Genomic DNA, 10229 nt, shown 5'->3' on the forward strand with positions numbered 1-10229 from the left:
CCACTAGGAGTAGCTATAAGGCGGTAGAGTGATCCTATCACACATGCAGAGCAGCAAACAGGTGGCTGCTGTCCGCTGCCAGGCTGCATTGAGACGTGCGAGCGCCGGAGCTGCTGCTCGGTCTGGGTTTCTGAGTCTGATGGACACGTCCTTTACGCACTCCGTGACAAGGAGACGCGGAGAAAGGGTGTCACAACCTCCATCATGGGTGTGATCAGTTTGGATTAAAAGGTTGTAGGCAATTAAAGGTCGCAGTAAAATTAGAGAGAAAACAACGTTTGTGTTTGTTTATTCTGAGAAAGGAGGAACGGATCGATGATGTGGGTCGAGTCGGATGTTTGATTTCACGCGTGGAAGACAAGCGTCATAGTCTGGGTCTGGGTGACAAAGGTCCGCGGAGAAACCACTCCGCGGACCTTTGGGGATCAATCAATTTCAACGATCAATAGAAATATTTGTTCAACTTATACAGTTGTCTTTTTATTCACCATCATGGTTTCACCACAGGGGTGCCGGTGTTCCACCCAAATCTCTGCTGCAACCTAATCCAGCCTGTATGAGCTGAACTGATATCCGGCTAAGCGCTAAAGTCTTTTGGTTTGACCTCATATCTTCTAGAGTTGACTGGCTCGCTTGACCATATCAGACTTTCCAAGTTCTGGTTTAGTGTTGACTGTTATTGGTGTGTATGTGACTCAGCACAGCTGGAATGTGTGTGTGTGTGTGTGTGTGTGTGTGTGTGTGTGTGTGCCATTGCTGAAAAAGCATGCGGCTACATACCACATGGTATATAGCCGCTGCGTCGAGTTAGGATGCAGCAAAATGCAAAAACGAAAAGATAAAACAGGCTTCCTCCATCGTGCTTTCTTTTTTTTCTTTTTTCTTTTAAATTTATTTATTCTAGGAGAGCAAGTTAAAGCACTTCTTACCAACAGGCGCTTTGGAGCTGATGCAGCCCATTCTCGCTGCTGCATGTAGACCCCCCTTTAGAAGCGTAATCTATTACATTTCTTCCCGCAATCATCCACGTGTAAAGAGACGCAGAGCTTACCTCACAGATGGAAAGCCTCCGTCCCTGTCCTCCGCTGGGTTCCGCCGCTGTGCTCACACCGCCGGACTGAAGCCTGTCGGACTGGAGGGGGGTCTGGCCATCACTTCTGCTCAGCTTGTTTCTTCTAAATCCATACACATAAAGTTTTCTGCGGCTCTTCTAAAACCTCTTGTCTCCCTTTGGATCTCAGTCCTGCGTCGCAACGTTCAGCACCACAGCGGAGGGACAGCGCTCTTCTCTGCAGGCAGCAGTTAAGGTTTCTGCCCCGACCTGAGCTGAGCTGCAGTGCTGTTTCTGTGCGTGCGTGTGTGTGTGTGTGTGTGTGTGTGTGTGTGTGTGTGTGCGCACGCGCGTCCGGTGTTAATGGGGTTTTCTCCCCACTCTCCCTTGCTCTCTGTCGAATCCACGCCACATTTTGGACATGGATCCACTGTCTCTGGTCAGGGAGTGAAGAGTCGACACGTTGATAGAAAAACAATCCATGCTTATCCCGCTCTTATACCGCTTGCGCCGACTTTCCGCCCTCTGGATGTGCTTTTTTCTTGCTGTGTAGGAGCGGAATGAGACGGGATTGGCTGGAGTCACATGAGGGCGGAGTTGTGGGTGCACGCAGAGGAGGAGCTGGTTCTTCATTTAGGATTGCATTTCCTGACCTTGTTTACACCAGCTGACATCATGACAAAGGAGGGCTGTGTTTCAGCAACTCTGATGTAGACAAGAGGAAAGCAGATGTCATCAAATCGAGACCCTGATCATTTCTACATTCAAATAAACAGATTGACTTTTCTTGTCAATCTTTAATATTATGTAGGACCAAAACTGACATAATAAGAAATAAAAGCATACATACATATTTAGTTTTTCCTTGCCCTCACACATGAGTTTCCGTCGAGAAATGTATACATTTTATTTTTCATTTCCCCTAAACATGCGTTTTTGTCAAGAAAAGTAGATATTTTGTTTTGTCCTTTCCTTTTACAAGGCCACAGATCAAATCAAACTTTATCCCGGTGTTTTTATTGTGTTACCGACCGCAGTGAAGTTAGTTTCGAGTTAGACAATATCCGCCGAGCAAACGGCGTTTAGCTCAACGTTGATCCGTTTTATGAATGCTAATTTCGGCCAGCCGTTCTTAAGCTACCTCCTCAAGCGCTCGGAGGTTCAATTAGGGACTGTCAACAAATTTCCAAACCAAACACGTCTGTCAAACAAATGTTAATAAATGCCTTGCCTTGTGAACAACTAATACAAAACCGTAGAAAAGGTGTGCCAATGATGGGGAGGGGTTGAAGTGGTGTTTTGGTAGGGACTCTAATTGAGGGTTTCTGACTCTCAGGGCAACTTCTGCAAAATAGAGCAACATCTGATCTGATCTTAAACCAGGCCAGAAAAAGTACCGCTTAATGCAAGCAGTGGTCTTATACTTCTTAAGGTGGCCAGCCCAGGAAATAGAGAGTGTCCCAAAGTCAGCACTGTCTCACGTGGCTTCTTAGGGACACCTAACTGCTTAAGCTTAAACTGGCCATGTTGATGGTATCAAATGCCATCTTGCAGTATATATTGCTCTTTATTTGTGTCAGACCCTACAGAGGCCTCCCCCCATAGCCTTCAGCAACAGGGCAGACAAAGTTGGATCATTCTGCTGCATTTGTCTGTATTGCATTTGTGGGTATTGAAAAACCCAGTGGCACATCTGGAGCCACTTCAACTGAACTCTCACGCAGTGCAAGTTGAAATTTCTCATGCCTTCTTTGACTGCGTGGCTTCCAAGACTTCCCAGGTTCTGTCTGCAACTCAGCCTCGAAAAAAAGGTAAATCAACTAATAAATGTTCTATGTTGAAACTAAAGTGTTGTTGTGTTTGTATAAAAAAAATAAATTGTGCATAAAAAAAGTTACCGACATAGTAGTGTGGCCACGGGTTTGGCCATCACAAGAAATGAAGCACTCGCACTCTAAAATGTGCAAGATTTCATTCAGCTCCTCTTTCTTGTTTTCACTTGCAGAGGCTCCTGCAGGCAAAGACAAAACAGAAGATATATGGATAGCAACACCTAAATGGGACACAGATCTAATATGTCAGTGGTGTGAAGCTAAAGCTTTAAAAGTAATCTAAGGTGATTTTAAAGTGTCACTGTGGGCATGTTTCTACTACAGAACTATTTTTCCATAAATCAGGCTGTTTTTGTGAGTGCCTAATTTTGGCTTAGGATCTTTGTTTAACTTGGGACGCATGTTTTTCAGAAAACCAGAGTTCTTCAAAAAATGCCACCCATGCTTGTAAAAAACAAACGCCTCAGAAAGCCCTTCTTGTTGTGATGCAAATTTGCGGTACGGGGAATTGCAAAGCAATTCCCCGTACTGCTGGTGGTGCTGACATGATCAATCACTGCAAACATAGTGGAAGTCTTCATACGCAAAACAACTGCAATAAGTCTCCAAGTGCAGCATGCAGATAGCGTGAGGGTTCTCACTGCACCACATTTTGAAGGATTAAGCCAATAATATTTGAATTTTTCAGAGCAAGAAATAAATTGGCATTTTTTTATCCTGTGCTACAGGTTTGATCATTTTTGTTCTTAAGTAAAATTTACAAATGTATTATTTGGGGGTCAATGTCAGTTTTGTTAAAGTGTGTTACAAATTGGCAAACTGTTTGATTTTAGGCTGAAATTATTGCAGCATTTGTATTTGATTACAAACTGACTTCCCAACACAAGGAATATTTATTTTTTCTGTAATACCTAATGTCTCTCTTTGACTATATAACATTTTATCTTGGAAATGACAGCCTGTGTTTGAATGAGATTACATGTATAAATAAAAGGTAAAATAACAATGAAATGGCTTCTAAATTAGTTACATTTGCAAATACATTGTTTTTAATGACTGTGCTGTTAGTCCTGTGTTATAAACCAGGCAAGTCCAGATGAAACAGTGATACAACAGAAACCATATTGTGACCTACATCAGTTTGAGCAAATAATAAAGTCTGTACTCAATCCACGTCCACGCATTTCCAAAACTTTTACATGTGGTACACACTGTTAGCAATGCACAATTGTACACATTGAATCTAATGCAGGTAATCCTTCATATGAATGCGTCATTGTACGCTTCTTACAAAGCTAGTGACATGAGTTTACTGAGGACATTAAGGCTTGCCAGGTTCAGAAGATTTGCTGAACATCCTCAGCAAAACTCAACTGGTGGAAAACATTTCCATGAAGGCATGCAGGCATAAAGTTTGCTTGGCAGCTGGATAGAGCTGCCGTTCTACACATACAGTGGAAAGGTGAGGTCGCTCTATGTGAAGGTTCACATAGAGCGAAAGGAGCCAGAAGCCTCTTCAGAACAAATCCAACAGACAACAAGGTCTCATGTCTACTTCTCAACTGCAACCACTCAGACATGTGGGCATATTGGGGCCGGTCATGATGATGATGATGATGATGATGATGTTTTTTCTTTTGTTGCAGTTAAAGTTAAAAGTCAAAAGATCAAAAAAGTTGTAAAAACCTATACATTTCTTGATCCAGGAAGTTCAGGAATGTTCTGCACAGAAACTCTGGCAAAAAGTCTGAACTTAAAGGGCAAAAGGACAAATATTCTACTAAGAACAATGAGTCAAAATAAGATCGTTAATGTACAAGTTTTGTCTGGTTTGGTAGTCTCTGGCCTGTAAACAAATGACTTCATAGAGCTGCCAGATGTTTTGACTCAAAGTACCATGCCAGTTTCTACATTGAATATTCCCCAGCAGAAGGACATTGATCAGTGGCCTCATCTTAAACCTGTTAAGCTTCATAACATCAATGCAGATGTGGAGCTACAGATAGGAACTGATGCTTCAAATGTTTTAGAGCCCTGGGAGGTGATAAACGGTGTGGATGGTGGGCCTTATGCTGTAAAAACTAAAGTTGGTTGGGTCATAAATGGTCCCCTGTGCACTAGAAGCAACAGCAAAAATAAAAATGTTTGCACTGCTGTAACAGCCAACAGGATCTCTGTTGAGCATCTTCAAGAAATGCTGGTCAAACAGTACAATCATGAGTTTAATGAAAGATCATCAGAGGAAAAAACTGAAATGTCCAGAGAGGATCTGCATTTCATGAACATTGTTAATAACTCAACCAAACTTGTTGGAAGTCATTATCATATTGACTTACCTTTCAGGAGTGAAAGTCCCAGCTTGCCTAATAACATCTGTGTTGCAGAGCAGCGCCTCCAGAGCCTCAGGAGATTTGAAAAGGATGCTCAGTACAAGGAGGAATACACTGCATGTGTGAACAACATGCTGCAACAAGGACATGCTGACTCTGTTCCAGCAGAGGAGCTACAGAGAGATGATGGACAACTGTGGTACATTCCTCATCATGGAGTGCATCATCCCACAAAAGGCAAGTTGAGAGTCGTATTTGATTGTGGATCAACTTATAAAGGAGCATCACTGAACAGTCAGCTTCTACAGGGACCTGACCTCACAAACTCTCTGATTGAAGTTCTAATCAGATTTAAAAAAGAGCCTGTTGCGCTAATGCCTGACATTGACTCCATGTTTCACTAAGTTCATGTCTCTGAAAAACATGTCAGCTTTCTCCATTTCCTGTGGTGGCATCATGGTGACACTTCAAAACCTGCACAGGAGTTCAGGATGTTGGTTCATTTGTTTGGAGCAGTGTCTTCTCCCAGCTTCGCAAATTATGCTCTGCAAAGAACTGCTGATGATAACGCACAACAGTTTCCAGCTGAAGCGGTTGATGCAATGAAAAATAACTTTTATGTGGTATGACTGTTTAAAATCTGTTCCCACAGAAGAAGATGCAGTGCACATGGTGAAGAGGCTGACAGATATCTGCTTTAAAGGAGGATTCATGCTTTCAAAATGGGTCAGCAACAGTCACACAGTGCTTATGTCAATCCCAGAGGAAAGGAGAGCAAATTAAATTAAGAATCTGGATTTGGACACAAATCAACTTCCAGTTGAGAGAGTACTGGGTTTACAGTGGAGCACTGAAACAGACGAGTTCAAGTTCAGAGCATCTGTGCAGGACTGCCCACAGACCAGAAGAGGCATTTTGTCTGTGGTTAGCTCACTGTGTGATCCTTTGGGAATCCTGGGTCCCTTCAATATGCCAGCTAAACTGTTGCTACAAGAACTTTGCCAACAAAATTTGAAGTGGGATGAAGTTATTCCCCATTCTCTCTTTAGGAAGTGGCTTGATTGGCTGGAGGATCTCCAGCTGATATCCAGTTTTAAAGTGGACCGTAGCATCAAACCAAGCTGCATCAGAAAACCAGACAAAGCACAACTTCATCATTTCTTTGACGCAAGTCAAGATGGCTATGGAACAGTGTCATATTTGGAAAAGAATAACATCTCACATGTTGCCTTCATTCTAGAAAAAGCAAGAGTTGCTCCTATGAAGCAAACGACAATCACCAGGTTGGAATTGACAGCTGCAGCTCTTGCTGTCTGACCGAAAAACTGCTGCAAGAAAGAGCTCATATGCTTTCAAGATTAAGACAAAGATACTGGATAGTAAATGCTAATTCAGCTGACAGAAAAATCATCTCTCATGGTGTTATTTGCAGACGCAACAGAGGAAAGTTTGTTGAACAAAAGATGGCAGATCTACCAGAAGAAAGAGAGCCACAGCTCCTTTCCCAAACGTTGGAGTGGATTACTTTCATCCTGTAAGTGTTAAAAGAGGACAAAGTCCCCTGAAAAGGTATGGAGTTCTGTTCACTTGTTTCACCATCCGTGCAGTACATCTGGAAATTGCATACACCCTCGATACAGATTCCTGTATATATGCAGTCCGCTGGTTCATCTGTAGAAGAGGCCCAGTTTCCACCATCAGATCTGATAATGCTACAAATTTTGTTGGTGCAAATCGAGAGCTGGAGGAGAATTTGGCTGAACTGAACCATGCTAAAATTCAAAATGCTTTTGTGCAGGATGGAATCAAATGGAACATGAAACATCCCTGCAGCCTCTCACCAAGGTGGAGTTTGGGAGCGTCTGATTCGTTCCATGAGAAGTATTTTAGTCTCAGTTCTTCAAGAAAAAGTTTTGGATGATGAAGGACTTCAAACAATCTTTTGTGAAGTTGAAGCCATATTAAACGACAGACCCTTTGCCAAGGTTTCAGATGACTCAGATGATCTTGAGGCACTCACTCCCAACTATTTGTTGTTGCTGAAAAACAAACCAGTTTTGCCACCAGGACTGTTCAACCAAAAAGATCCTTATCTCAGGAAAAGGTGGAAACACGTGTAATACATGGTAGAGCTGTTCTGGAAAAGTTGACTTTCTGAGTACTTTCCTCTGATGCAGGAAAGACAAAAATGGACAAGAACGAAAAGATGTCTTATTCCTGGAGATGTCTTAATTGCAGACTCTACAGCTCCAAGGGGATCATGGATGATGACCAAAGTCTTGGGTGTAAACCAGGATGCCAAAGGCTTGTTGAGTTCTCCACAGATCTCAACATTTCATTTAAAAGTAAATCAAATGTTTAGTTTCGTGCATCACATAACTGCCAAAGTTCCTGCCAATGATGCAGTGCCATGTCGGATTGTACTTCTTGTCAAACTCCTTTTAAACATAGGCAGCGATATCCTTCTCTATGTTGTACTTCTCCATTGCCTGCAGGGCACAGTTTGTTTTGCACAGTCTACAGCATCCTGCTGTAGACTGTGCAAAACAAACTGGTCTTTGTTTTAGGATTACAAAACAAGGACCAGTGTTTTGGAAAGACCTGTGACCAAACTTCTTTTGCTACTGGAAGCCTCACCCTGAGGAATTCAGGACATGTTTGAGGGAATAGCTCCTTTTCTTTTTTAAAGTAATTGTGACAGCATTCACAATTAGGGGCCAGAGTGTTGGAGCCATTTATTCTTTATTTCTTTATCCATTTAAATTTTGTTAGTTTATTCTTAAATATCTATTTTTTGTATTACTTACAGTTTATTTGCAGTATATTAAAATGTTGATTTTATTCATTTTTTGTTTAATATTTTTCTTATTTATTTTCTAAGTAAGACAGGAAGAAATGTGGGTCAGTCCACTTTCTATAAGTGTAGGGTCCTGGTAAAGGACCAGCAGGTATTTGGGTTTGGGGCATAGGCGTAAAACCCGGAGAGGTCAGGGGGGTCCGGACCCCTCCCCCCCCCAAATTTGGAAAAGTCTAGAATTGTCCCCCCCAAAGAAATCATGAAAGAAACCCTTGTATTTAAACAATATCAATAGAAAAAGGCAATTGAAACAAAGAACAAAGTAAATCTGCCATTCATCTAAGATAAAACATAAGAATTAATTTTTAGGTCCTCCCCTCCACTATTGTTAGAACAATGGTTCTAAAAGACATGTAACACGTTTTATTTACCTTCACTGCTTGATAGGAATTGACAATTGACAATAAAAATCTGTCCACAGTTTGTTATTTCATTACTTTGGCTGAACATGATAAACTGCCTCATTATGCCTTGGATATCAAAACTAGCTAAACTGCTACATAGCTTTCATAGAATTATGAAAGCTATGTAGCAGAAAGTATTGGCTACTTTCTTTTGAAAGTAGCCAATATTTCAATTATATTTAGCTCTCTAACTCTTACTTTAATTAGAAGAATTTGAAACTGGAGTGGCTGAGCGTTACCACTAGCTGACAGCTCTGTACGGGAGCCGAGAGCAGAGGGACTACTGCAGCTGACAGTAAAACAAAAATAAAGTATGCATGCCTTTATTTCTTATCTTCTTCAACATAGAGCCTTTAAAACCACAAAATAAAATCTGAACATTTTTCTAGAAATGTTCAGATTGCTGACCTTTAAGTTTAAGTTATGATACTTTCCAAATATTCAATTCCTACATATTTATAGGTTCTCAGCCATCCAGGACATGAAATAAATAAATAAATAAATAAATAAATAAATAAAAAATAAAAGTTTAAAGCAACTTAAGTTATAATCTAAACAACACATAAGTTGTATTGAGAACCACAGCAATAAATTAATATTTCTGAGGAATTTTATTAAGTGGAGTTACTTATTAAAACTTATTAGTCAGAGCCTTACATTTTTGTAAAGTTGTAGCAGAGATTAGATCAGTGACTCTGAACCAAACTCATATCTAAACATTTGAATCTTAGTTTGACTTCTATGGGTCTCAACAGATTGTTTACTGAGAAAAACACTTGTTATTCATCGCTACTTGCTAGACATTTTTGATGGTGTAGCTTGAACACACACAAAAAAAATATTAAACCACATTTTACATTACATTTTACTGTAACTTTGCCAACCCCCCCCCCAAATTTGCTCTTAAAAAATTTCCCTGTTTATGGTCCCATCCAATAATGAGAAGGGATTTACGCCCTTGGTTTGGGACCTATGGTTTTTACTAGAGTAAGAGAGGTAGCAGAAAGAACAAAAGAAAGTTTGAACTCTGTAATTGCTGGCTGAAATGGGAAAATAAATCATCCACAACAAACAACAAATTTGGACATCGAACCTTCTTTTGCCTGTGTACAGAACTTTTATTGGATGTTTGGCTTGGCAAACAATCACCAGTACAGTTCTCCATATCTATTTTTACTCAAAATACATGGATACTGATGGTGAGGTGATGATGTTTGATTTCTATATCAAAATAGATTTGCTACATCAGAACTGACATTATTTAAAGCCTTCCTACTTTACTCAAAACCTTATTTCTATCATAGGTAATGCACTCACCTTCCGCAGAATGTTGCTCAAGACTCTCACTGACCGTCACTTTGATGCTGGAGTCAGAAATTCTCCTTAAATACAAAACCATGAGTCATAAGGCAACAGTTTAGCATGTGGAACTAGGAATCCTGACCAAGGATTTTCACTCAGTCACCTCTGATGCAGCAACACATGCACATCCACAGTAAGTAAATAATTGAAAAAGTATTCATAGTTCTTAATTTTTTTCCCCATTTTCTTATATTTCAACCAAAAACCTGGGATTTTAAGTTGCAGACTGACACAAGGTAATATTTTTATACATCTTAAAAGTGAGGTGTACATTTGTGTTTTGACTTTTATTATTACCCCTGAACAACATCTTGTGGGACCAATTAGCTTCAGAAATCAACCTGATAGTAAATAGAGTCCACTTGGGTCTAATTCATCCTCTGTATAAATGGA

The 10229-nt window shown here is 40.5% G+C and overlaps 1 long non-coding RNA gene across 1 annotated transcript; it reads right to left on the reverse strand.

Moving 5' to 3' along the window:
* Nucleotides 1–890: 890 nt before the first annotated feature.
* On the reverse strand, nucleotides 891–9839 carry LOC106941947 (uncharacterized). Its single transcript, XR_001423497.1, has 3 exons — nucleotides 9792–9839; nucleotides 2950–3062; nucleotides 891–1756 (listed from the first exon to the last, which is right to left on the reverse strand). It is a non-coding gene; the product is annotated as an uncharacterized LOC106941947 (long non-coding RNA).
* Between the last annotated feature and the right edge of the window lie 390 nt (nucleotides 9840–10229).

Source organism: Poecilia latipinna, unplaced genomic scaffold, assembly GCF_001443285.1.
Source record: "Poecilia latipinna isolate Pla-1442-1.1 unplaced genomic scaffold, P_latipinna-1.0 Scaffold3950, whole genome shotgun sequence".
NCBI lineage: Eukaryota > Metazoa > Chordata > Actinopteri > Cyprinodontiformes > Poeciliidae > Poecilia > Poecilia latipinna.